Genomic DNA, 13,231 nt, shown 5'->3' with positions numbered 1-13,231 from the left:
TGACAGAGTAACCAATTTACACACATACACACACACACACACCCCTATGATCATTTTCTTTATGAAATCTCCATTCAAAGTTATCTTTCTTGCATTTATAAAAATGTTTAATTTAAACATGTAACCAACAAGATTCTCTGGGCCTGCTTCAAAATAGTGAATAATAACAACACAAAGATAATTAGACTTGAGGGAAAAGAAAAGAAAATCCAACCTCTTCCTCTGAACATATTTTCATTTGCAAAAAATTGGGACATATAAAAAGAATCAATATAATTATTTTGCTATTCAAATGTTAAAATGGAAAACACAAAAAAGCATAATATATTTTGGAAGAAGGCTAAATTCAAATGTTGAGTTCCTCTTGTTCATTCTGTTTGTGAAAGCCAAATCTACTTTAAAATTTCTAATAATATTTGGTAAAATAAAAGCTCTTACCTCAAGAGTCCCAGGTGTCCCACTGAGTTCTGTTGCATAAAATCTAGAAAACAAAACCATACTCAAATGGATTTTATGCTTTAAGATAAATTTACTATTACAAGTCAAAAGAATTCTCAGACAAATATAACTATGTGAATCAAATATTTTATAAAAGTAATAACAAATTGAAATAAAAATAGAGAAATACATATAACATTTTATAACAGCAGTTCTCCTACTAGTAAAAAAAAAGGAAGATAACAGAATTTTTATTTTTGGTTGCCCCACCTTGGGACTTTTCTGGCTTGAATACAACTTACTCTTTTCTTTCTCTCATGATGTAAAACAATAGAGCAGGCAAAAGCATGTTATGTTAATCATAGCAGAAGTTTGCTTGAGGACAAAAACATTTTATTTCCTGTTTTATCATACATTAAGGCAGACAAACTGATCCTTACCCTATTCAATGTTGCTTTTAGCCACTGTTACTGATTTTTAAATAGTCAATAGCTCTGTAAGAGAAATTTTCTGCAAGATCTTTTGTTTCCTTAAAAAGTCAAAAGGAAATAGGGAGAAGACGATAGTGAAAAGGGATTTGATTTAACTTTGGACCAGGTGTGTGACCTTGAGGAAGTTAACTTTTCCCAGACTCAGTTTTAACAATAAAACTAGAGTGATTACACCTACCTCATCAGTTTGCTGTGAGAATACACAGCTATAATACACACATACACACACACACACACACACACACACACACATCCCAGGCACAATGTAAACATTCAATAAATGGTAGCTATCATTTTACTATCCTTTTTACTACATAAAATTCCCTTTCTGTACATGATGAATTTGTGGCTTAAATTAAAATACAAAGTATAAAACCACTGTTCACAATACTAGTACCAAATCTTCAGTGCAGGTAGGGGATATTATCACAAGAATCAGCTCTTCGAACAATTTATTGTATTTTTTTTTTCTTTCTTTCTTTTTTTTTTTTTGAGACAGAGTCTCGCTTTGTTGCCCGGGCTAGAGCGAGTGCCTTGGCATCAGCCTAGCTCACAGCAACCTCAAACTCTTGGGCTCAAGCAATCCTATTGCCTCAGCCTCCCGAGTAGCTGGGACTACAGGCATGTGCCACCATGCCCGGCTCGTTTTTTCCTCTCTATATATATTTTTAGTTGGGCCAGATAATTTCTGTCTATTTTTAGTAGAGACGGGGGTCTCGCTCTTGCTCAGGCTGATCTCGAACTCCTGAGCTCAAACGATCCACCCACCTCGGCCTCCCTGAGTGCTAGGATTACAGGCGTGAGCCACTGCGGCCGGCCTTATTGTGTTTTCTACTTCTCCTTTGGACAGTAAAAAAATCTGCTACGATGAAATAGGGGGAAATGAGATTCATAAAATTTAGAAAGCAAAGCACTTACAGATAAAGAATGAGATATGAGAACCATCCCACTATTCCCATGAAAAGCTATGGGAACAATGAAATGTAAAATCGACATAAACAACTCAAACTGATTTTTCCTTGGTTGCTGTCCAAATACAATGCACATTTCACAGACCCCATATAAATAGAGGCAAGTTGTTTTATTATTCTGCTCTAGTCCTGTCATCAACTCTTAGCTTACAGTTATTGTACTGGACTACACAGCTAGACCAAAAAAAAAAAAAAATAGATCTGTGCCTATAAAAAAAAGGACAGAGGAAAATAGTGTAGAAACTATTTGAAAACATTTGAAAACCAGAATAGGGTTTTTTTTTGTGTGTGTGTGTGTGTGCGTGTGTGTGTGCATGTGTGTGTAAACAGGGATGTAGGGAGGATAATGAGACAAATGATGCATCTACACTGTTTCCTGGTCAGTTTGTTTCTTTTTCATCTGTGATCCCATGGTTTGGTTAATTACTTTATTCTGTATTGATGACACTGCATAATAATTTTAACATATATGTTCCTTTACCAGCCTATGAGCTTCTTAGGGACAGAATTTGCATCTTATTTATCTTTGTCCACTCAGTGACAAGAACATAGAGCACATTCAATTAATGAATCTGGAAACAATTAAAATTGTGGTTTGATTAAAATACTTTACAACTGCTACAATGGATATACATGCAGTCATGTTTATCCCTGTACGTTGGGACATAACAAGTGAATCTTATTCCATCAATTTGAAATTCTCAGGCTTGTTGGAGATGAAAATATATCCTTTCTTTCTGTGTTTGTGTGTATGGGTATGAGTGAATATGTGTGTAAATCAAAGAAATGAAGGAAAAGATGAGAAGGGGATAATTTGAAAATGTTCAGTTACTTGTAATATTTTAGAACTGTGATGAAAGAAGTTTTAGCTTTTAATGACTTAAAGCCTCAGACTCATCATAACAAAAGCATGTTTATCATCACATGACCATATAAACCCACATGAAATATTAACACTTACTGCCTCATCCTAGAGTAGTAAAGAATTAATGTTTATGTTACAATGCAAAACAATCTGCATTTTGTTTATTTATAGTCTGTTGAAAACAATTTTACTGGAAAATCTAGTGTATCAAAAACTTTAGCAATGATATAGATGTATAGCAGAAAAATAAATATAATTATTCTAATGTTTCTGGAGTACTAGTTTTCCTTATTAATGTTAGTGTTTTGCCTTTAATTTTGTAAAGACACTATAGGATTTTTTTTTCTTCAGCTTCCTTTCGTTTCAAACGAAATATTTTGGGAAACACGTTCACTGCTATTCCTTCTACTTAAAATACTTCTGGGACCATTTACATTTTTCAAAATACAGGTACTCCTATTGATATCATTTATAGCTTCCATAATGTGATATTCACCATATCACTTATTGTTGTCTTTAAAAATTTTTAGAAAATTAAAAGAAATGTTTAAATACAAAAAATTGTAATATTTTAATCTTTAGTTTTCTTCTGAAAATAATATGATTATACATAATAGGTTTTAGGTAATGTCTGAATATAACTGGCCATTGCATGAAGAATTAACCCATATTTCTGGTCCAAAGTCCTATGATAATGCTTCTATGAAGGGAGAAATATTAATTACCCAAATGTCTTCATAGTGTTTCTTGACAAAACCAGTTTATTTCAATGTAAGTGGCTTATGTATTGAGACAAATCCTCTAAATTGAATAAATATTTTTGGCTAGCAGTGCCCAAAGTCTGTTACTAAGAGAAAAGCCTACAAAAAAAGTGATTAAGTGGCAAACAATAATTCACACAGCTAGAAAAAAATTCCACCCTTTCAAAAAAGGCATTGAAAAAATGTTTTTTCACCCCTTTCCTAGAAACTGAAATAAAGAAAATACTCCCTTTGTTTTATAAAAGGGAAACATGAATTTTGCTGCTTCTAGGAGTTTAAGGAAAACCCCTTTATACTTCTCATTGTATAAAAGATTAATATTCCTCCTTTTTCCCCTACTAATGAAAGGCACCACCATCCTTTCAGTTTGTATAAGCCAGCAATTTTGACTTGCCTTACTAAATATTTCTTCATAATCTTCTATATCCAATCATTTCCAAGTCCTGTTCATTTTAACTTTAAAAAGCTTTTATTTATATTCACTTTTCTCCATCTTAGCCACCTTAGTCCAAATACTATCATTTCACTCCTAGAGTACTGAAATAGATTTCCAGCCTCTCTCACTTCCAATATTGTTCTCCACTCCACAACTAGAGAGATATTTTTATGTTTTTAATTTGATTATTTCACCTTTGCTGAAATCCCTGCAATTACTTTTCCATTGTTCTTAGGCTCATGTCCAAACTCCTTATCACAACTACGCCAGTCTTCCCTCCTGGCCTTCCCTCCTCTAGCTTCCCCTCTCCTGGCCTCCCATGCCCTCCCTTGTTCTCTTCATCTCCAAGCTTCCTCTGCCTGGATACCTGGATATCCCACTCCTCATTCTAGCAGAGCTTGAATCACCAAAATTATTCAACTTCCTTAGGGGGTCAGTACTCTATTCCTATATGTTAATTCTTCAGAAAGACTATTGCTTCCATGAAAACTGTAGAAACACCAACTTAAACTAAAATATATGTGTTCACATTTGAAAACTAGAAAATGCTTGAAATATTCATTAGGGTCTTGATTTCTCTTTCTGCCTTTTAGTATTTTGCCTCATCTTGATTTATTAAAAAACATCAACCTGTGAACTAAAATAAAATCTTAAGCCTCCCAGCTGACTGAATGGACCCCCTCTTGGCCAAGGGCACCCCAGAAATGTCCTAAAGCTGAGTTGCTGGCTATGCGAAGGGAGGTCAGACATGCCTTGTCATGCCCCCCTTCCCCTTTTGGAGTTATTTATTTATTTATTTATTTGTAACAATGAGATACAAAATCATAAATAAGCTGAAGGCCATGTAAAACAAAGGTTAAACAGCACCTGCAGGTCATCAATTCACTTAACAGATCACTTGAGACTGGATATATGTCCCGTGGCTTGTCTTTAATTAGCAGACTTCCTTATTTAACTTAAAATATTCCAGGCCTTCAGACAAAGCTTCATTTCTTTAATCAATTACAAATCAAAGAATCTTTAAACCCACCTATAACCTATAATCCCCTAATTGAGATGTCCTGCCTTTTCAGCCCAAACTACTATAAGCCTTCCATGTACTGATTTATGACTTTAGGTGTAATTTCTGTCTCCCTAAAGTGTATAAAACCAAACTGTAACCCAACCAGGGCAAGACCACTTGTACAAGGATTCTTGGGTATGGCTTTCTGGGCCATAATCACACATACTCACCTCAGAATAAACCCCTTTAAATTATTTTACAGAGTTTAGGTTCTCTTCCATTGACAAACCTACTGAGTACTCAACGTCTGAAAGACATCACTTCCGTTACAGAGGTGTTTAATGCTAATCTACAGAGAGACTATTCAAATTCACTATTATATTTTCTTAAAATGCTTTTCTATTACTTAAACTGAACCATGACATGAAAGTTGTTTTCTATGGCTTTATAGTGACCACAACCCAGTAATCACATATAGTCACAATTTCTAAATGATTACAATGGCCAAGGACTTAAAAGGAAAATTTCCTCTGAAGTAGATGAGAATTAAATTTTGTCACAAAAAAAAAATTTCAAAAAATTGAACACCTTTCATAATGTAGAATTTTCATAACAGAATCTCTCTAAAAATCACTATCCTAAAGAACTCAGCCCTGTGGGGGAAAAAATTACTAAATTTGCAAATACCAGAAGAGAGTCAACCACATTCAGAAATCATTCAAAAGTGATGCAGAGTAAGATATGCTAATAACAGAGATTTTATTTTCTAGATTGTTCAGGCAGATTGGGGGAACTTTTTCCTGAATTTTTTCTAATAATATTGTAGAACTAAAAAAAAATGTTGGTGTTTTCTTGTTGTTGTATATTTATTTTATCAGGTAGAATTATATGTGTGAAACATAGCAACATCTGAACAGGGCTTACCACCGCTGAGTGTATTTATGCAAACAATTGTCCATTTTATCAAAGTTCTTTAGTGAGGTTTATAATAAACTTCTTTAGTTAAAAAAATAAAGATAAGAATCAAATTTGTCTGAAAAATATTTTTTTTTTATAAAACCGCTGCTCACTACCTCTTTCCAATTTTTTTGGTCTTACTAGGTTTTATTTGTTTTTTGTATTTCTCTAACCAACATCCCTTGTACATAATGTAATCTATTCAAAGATTAACACTGTCTTCCAAATCTACCTCTAAACCTAAATTTGACTGAAAAATCATTATACAAGCTAAATTACACATAACTAAAAATAAGAAGTGATAAAATAGAGTAATTTAAGATTTTTAAAGCACCTATAGTTATATTTCCTTTTGTCTCTACTTCTATTGCCACCCAGTTTAGAGTTTTAAAAACAGTTCACCAACTCATGTGAAATAAAAGCATAATAAAAGACACATAAACCAGCAAATGCATGTAAAACAATGTATTTTGATGACCATTTTATTAAAACCATACATACACATATATAATGATGTCTACTCATTTCTGCAAGTTATTAAAGCAGGATAAGGATAAATATTTCTTAGTTTTTGGACCTTGAATTTATTCATGTAGTCATTTAAAAAGTATTTATCAAATTTCTATTATGTGCCCAGCACTCAATTCTAGGGGTTGAAAATGCACCAGTGCATAAATAAATTTAAATATCCATCCTTATGGAGCTTACTTTCTGATTAGAGATGAAATCTGACTCACAGAAATTCAAGTGTGTGTTTTAAAAGTTTTCCAAAGATTCACTTGTAGCATGTTATCTAGATGTTAATACTTTTTAATGGAACAACAAATATGTTATGAATGATTCAAAACATCGGTTTTTTAACATGATGGAAAAAACTAGAAAAAATAGAATTCCATAAACTATAACACAAACTTTAACTTTAGTTTTAGAGTTTAACACTCCTGATTAATCTCCCAAATATATTTACATGTTCAACTATTCTTCCTGTATGGAAAATGAAGTAATTCTGGGATGAGAGGAAACTGAACTTTCTAAAATCTCTCAAAATATTTTAGACAGGAAAGCCAGCTGCCTCCATCCTCCCATGAAAATGTGTTCAAAGTACAATACTGTAGGAGCTCATTTCAGTCCTTGAATACTTTAGTCTTTGAATTATAGATTTAGTCCTTGAATTATAAGCCTTTTATTATTAAATAATGTAATTGCAGAGGATGTTGTAGAAATTAAATTATTAGTGAATATGAAAGTTTCTGAGTTGCATAATTATGTTTTTTTCTTAAAATACATGATTAATCTACCTTGAAATCACAAGGATACCTATCTCTGAATAGGAATAGCATAGGTTTCAGAAACTATATTATACCTCTTGTCCATAAATGACAACATACAAAAGAAACATGTAAAATTTATTTCATGTGTAAATAAATATTCATTTGTGTATTATACAATAAAGATATTAAACCAATCATTTTCTATTTCTAAGGAGCATTTTAATACTCAGAAAAACTGAAATAAAAAGGTATAGAAAAAGCAGAGAAGGAACAATGGAATTATTCAAAACCAAATGTTCTTGTACTATATAACAAAAAGATCAAAAATTATCATCTCACCACAAATTATCAGAACAGCAGCTACTAGTACATTGATGTTTAGATAAAATGTTGACTTCTTTGTCTCCGTCACTATAATTAGATTTATAGCATCATTATATTTCTATGAATTTTTCTAAGATAAAAGTAAAAATACATGTTTTGTTCTAAATCTTTCAATTTAAGTTCATATAAAACATGATATTTCATTTAGAAAAACAAAATATGATGGTTGTACAATATTTAAGCTATTTCTTATAATAATGAGATCCAAAATGTTGACTTCACTGGAAAAGTTTCATCTGTAAGACCTTGTAATCTTAAGAAAGAAGAGACATTGAATCTTGGGAAACATAATTGTTAGATTTTGATTTGAAAATTAGTTGCTTAAATGCTAGTGAAACTTTTTTCCTAGTTTTAATCCCTGCCCAAACTTTCCCCATTTTAGCCAAAATGAATTATATTTTGTTTAGACATAGATTCCCCCAACTTTCCAATCATCTTTTTAAGTGTTGATGTTTCTGGTTTTTGTCCTTGGACATAGGAGAAAATAATTCTAAAGAGAAAAGCAATTTAACTACAAAGCAGGGTTCTTAACACAATGGCCAATTGATCTGGAATCAGTTTTCATTAGTTTTCTTTTATTTTGGCATAGTTGTTTATTTTCTTAATAAAGACAAGGAAAGGAATTGGATTAAAAATGTCAAAATAATAGGAAATGATCAGCCAGTGTTTATATTTCTCAAAAGATCTGACTTTCCAGTCCCTGAAATAGAAAATGTAAGCCATGAATGAGGAAAGCTGCAGAGCTGAGGCCAGATTAAACTCTTACATTTCTGAAAACTTGCTTTGTTTTTATTTAGCCTCCCTATCATATAAATATTTCTTTTCTTTAATTCTTTCCCAAGTAATTCCTTTAATGCCACATTTTAAGTCTTCCTTAAAAACTTTCTTTGCTTTTTTCTCTTAAATATCTCATGCTTTCCCAGATTTGTATATTTCATTTAATTTATTAAAAGAAAAAACCCAAGAATTGTGTGGATTCCTAGAATTGGGTTTCCACATTTTCATCATTGCTTGCTTTCACACCTACTAGCTTTTCTTATATTATTGGGATTCTTAAAATTATAGGAAGAAGAGAACATATGAGTACCAGTTATTCCTATGGTCACCATATTTTACATACTTCTCAGTATCAAAATAACATAAATATATGAACATGACAACATCAGAATGGTATAGTGGAACCCGAGAATACTGGTACAGAAAACCTGGGGTAAAGTCTGTTCCTTCGTATGATCATTCAAAATCATATGTGTTTACTTAAAACAAGCAGATAAATATGCCTTAAATATGATCTATGGTTGCTATAAGAATATTTTGTAGCTGTTTATATTTAGGAGTATTACCTGTCCAATATGGTAGTCATCTACCAGATGTAGTTAGTGAAAATTTGAAATGACAGTAACCTGAATTGGGATGTTCTTTAAATATGAATTAGACATAATACAATAAGTAAGAATGTAAAATATCTCATTAATAATTTTATATTTATTACATTGTAGAATATTTTTGATAAATTGGATTAGTTAAAATATTAAAATTAATCTCACATTTATTTTTAAACTTTTTAATGCTGCTACTTTAAATTGTAAATGTTACTTGAATTATATTTCTACTGGAGAGCACAGCTCTAGAGCATCAAAAAAAATTTGAGAAGTTTTCCTTGTCACAAAGAATTTTACAGAAATACAAAACTATATTCTGATTTTTAAAAACATGCTCAGAAAGTTTTGGTGATATTTCTGCCTCTATCATATAGAAGTTTCCTAAATATACTTCAAATGAAAATGATTAGTAATAAGATTACTTGAAAATATATTCCTGAAAAAAATATCCTACTGATAATGAAAATACACACCAAAGTAACTGTGCCTGCCATTCAAATAAGTGCTCGTGCCATTCTCATTCTCTGCCACATGGTCACATAATGCAGAAGAGGAGATGTGCAATAGTTACACCAAAATAAAATGAAAATTATTCAAAAATTAAATATATCTGCTCAGTATTTTCATCAAAGCTTTGAGAAATCCCTTTAAAATATATTTAAAGCTATTTAGACAGCATGAGAAAAATTATTATTAAATTTAAATATATACATAATTGTTAAAATATCAGTTGTAAATCAAAGCTCAAGAATAGTATCACTAATTCAATGTTTCCTGAACATTATTAATAAATATAATTTTATCTTATTTTATCTAAAACTTTGGCAAAATAATAGGTATCTAGAAAAATAGTGGGCTTACAAATGTTAGATGTGAAAAATTCTATGTCTTGATCTTATCTCTGTCTGAAGATTATGCTATCATACAGTTTGTAGGACCAATAAAATCACCATATAAACAGAGAGAAGGTAAGTGGATGAGATGACTGACATTATGGCCTCTTGGTATGGGAAGGAGTATTAACATTTATTTACTAAAACCAACCGTGGTAATTGGTTAGGTAGAGGAGGGGTTGAATATGTTTTCAGGGACAAAAACTTAATTTAATGCCCAAAATATTTTCACATATGGTATTCTTACCATATTCCCACCTCTCAGCTTCTATTTATTCCAATAATCTTATCTCTCCCACCCACTGGCTGGTTATTTACCTAGATGTCATTTTCACGCTAGCATTTCTTCCCATATCAATGATAAGCACCTCTCTGATTACCTTTTCCTATTGTCTCTCTTTGACCCAACTCAGACCTCCTCTCAATTGACTCTTTTGCGTTTTCACTGCTCCTTGCCTATTTCATATCCACCCTGCCCTCCCTATTCTCTGCTCCACTAGTAACAAATTGCTCTCAGCTAACATGCCATTTTTTCCACCTTACTTGCTAAGACAATTCTAATGTTAGTGAATTCCAACTATCTGCCTGCTCATATCTGTACACAAGCACCTGATCATACTTAGAAAAAAACACATCCTTTGCTCTCTGGTCCTACTTCAAATTCTTGATTCTGTACTTCGAGTGAACCCTTAATACTGCCAAGTAAACCTTACCACATTTTTTCTGATCAATTCACTATTCATTCTACTGAACAACTCCAGATATATTTTCTGTCTTCAAATTTTCCTATCTTCCTCAGCTCTTCCATATCTGTTGATGAGCTTGTTTTTTTTTTTTTTTTCTGTTTCACCTAGAAAAGTGAAATAATCTGAAGACAATTGCCATACACTGGTTCTACCATGCCTATCAGTCTCATGGATCTACATGGACTTTGCCAATTTATATGGAGGGATGGTCCATGCTCATAAAACCAAATTTCCTGTTTGTATGCTCCACTGAACCCCTCTAAGCTGCTCAGGGACTTGATTCCTGCAAATACAGTTCTCTCTTTCCTATTTAATCAGTATACACCTCTCTCCTCTCATAGATTATTACCATCAGCAAATGAACATCCTATAATACATTCAATCTTAAAATAGAGATCTTGATTCCACCCAGGAGCCATCTCATTTCTCTTGCACTTTTTTTAGATAATAAAAACATTTAAAAGACATTTTCACTTTTCCCACTCTCTCTTGAAGTCATGGTATCATATTCAACCCCAGTTCCCTGCAAAAACAGAAAATTAATGACTTCTACATTGTTAAATATAATTAATGGTTAATTCCAGGTCTGAAATTCCTATTTTGCTTGCCCAATCAGTAGCATTTTATGTGATTGTCCATTTCATCTTTCCAGAATCACTCACTTACTTGGCTTCTGAGAAATTCCTCTCATGGTTGTCCTCCTACTTCACTGGTTGCTGCTCCTCATTCTGCCTCAGCTTCACACCTCTAGCTGTGGAAGTGTCCCGGCAATGAGCCTTCAGACCAGTGGTAATTGCTCCACGTGAACTTATCCAGTCCCTTTACCTTTACATCCATTACTTTTCTGACATTTCCTAAAATTCTTTGTCTAGACTGAGATGTTCCTTTAGCTCTGGACTTATGTATTCAGCTGCCCACTGACCATCATGACTTGGACATCTATTTAGCATCTCAAATTTCACATGTTCAAAGCAAACTCTTAACGTCCCCCTCACATCTAAACTTGCTCCGCCAGTCTTCCCCGTGTCAATAAATGAATATTTCATCCCTCCAGTTTCTCAGATGAACTTAGGGATCATCCTTGATTCCACTCATTTTTCACACTGCATGTAATTGTTGTTGGAAACTCTGTCAGGAAATACAAAATATGGTATATCTATAATCTCAACAACTCCATCTCTAGTATCTATTCCAAAACACCTCATCTCTTACCTGGACTTTTGCATTTTACCTAGCCTCCCCATTTCTACCTTTTCCCTACACCAATCTATTCTCCACAACACACTCTGAGGGAGTCTTTGAAAACTCAACTGATATTTACAATATTTCTAGGATCACAACACTTGAATGGCTTCCCATCAGACTCAGAATAAAAGAGAAAATAGTGGCTGTAGTCTGTGAGATTCTCAAGACCTAAACACAGACTACTTCTCCAAAATCTTCCCCTGTATCCAAGATTTATGGACCTCAAGCTCCTACAGTTGGGGTATGAGGAGGCCTTTTTTATGTAAAAGAATATCTTGAAGTTTATGCTGGATTAGCTTCACACCAAACCTGCCCCTGCCTAGGGTTCCCTGCCTTTCTCTTCCCTGCAACTGCCAGCCTTCTGGGCAACCAGCTAGAATATGTGCTTTATGAAAGCAAGGGGTTTTTAGTTTTGTTCACTTCTCTATTTCCATTGCTAGAACAGTCCAAGGCATAGAAGACATTCACTGCTGAATGAATAAATCTAAAAGAAAACAGAGTGACTTAGAACTACTCTTTTTCTCCCAAAAGGCATTTATTACAGTTCTACTAAATAAGTCAGACTCCTCTTAAGATGACTTTTGAGGATTAGATGCTGACGGACTTCTAAAATGACCCTAGAAACACTTTTCTGTGAGGTTAACTCCAATCAAACCATTTTAATTGCTATCAGGGACTTTATTCATCCAACTACTTAAATAATATACAAATATGATCATGGTGATTATCTACTGTAGGTCTTTTGTAGGCAAAAGACAAAGATTTATCAGTGTGGAAAGTGGATAGGGGATTTAAGGGGAAAAAAACCATGTGTATCCCTTTCAGAAGGCAAGAGAATCAAGGGGTTTAAAAAGACTTAAAAATTAGTAGGGGGAGGTTGCTTCTGGCAGTATTTATACTTCTGATATTGTTTCTGATAAATATCCACAATTCTAGAATGTGCTGTTTTATTAATTTGAATAAAAACCTCTACTCAATAATTTGAAGGGAACTAACACAGCCACAGAGCAAACCATGACTGCCTGCCTCACGTGAGCATACTACGTAAGATCCAGGAGCAGAACTTTGAATTCAGCTAAGCTTAGGTCCTGACCTTCCATGAAAAAATTGTGTCTAAAATAGCGCCCCCCACTTCTAACTCTGTGAATACTGGAATTTCTCCCATCAATCTGCACTATTAGTTCAAATTTGCTTTAGTGCCACATCGAAAATTTAAAAGTCAGCATGTAGAGATTCATATAACATAAACACCTTTGGAGCCCCTTTATAACAAAACGTAAATGCAATAATCAATATTTTCAATCCACACTATCATAAATTCTATAACTTACATCTTGTCATTAAAAAAAGAATGAAGAAGCCTTGGCAGTATCAGAAAATAGGATGGC

The 13,231-nt window shown here is 33.1% G+C and overlaps 1 long non-coding RNA gene across 1 annotated transcript in view; it reads right to left on the bottom strand.

Annotated features, from left to right (window-relative positions):
* Positions 1 to 441: 441 nt before the first annotated feature.
* Positions 442 to 13,231, bottom strand: part of LOC123621767 — a 66,933-nt gene continuing 54,143 nt past the window's right edge. Inside the window, exon 3 of the long non-coding RNA XR_006729234.1 lies at positions 442 to 481. This is a non-coding gene — a long non-coding RNA (uncharacterized LOC123621767). The remainder of the gene's footprint in view (positions 482 to 13,231) is intronic.

This window comes from Lemur catta, chromosome 16 (assembly GCF_020740605.2).
Source record: "Lemur catta isolate mLemCat1 chromosome 16, mLemCat1.pri, whole genome shotgun sequence".
In the NCBI taxonomy this organism is placed as follows: Eukaryota; Metazoa; Chordata; class Mammalia; order Primates; family Lemuridae; genus Lemur; species Lemur catta.
Note: the sequence above shows the minus strand (reverse complement) of the source record. Positions and strands in the feature narration are given on the sequence as shown.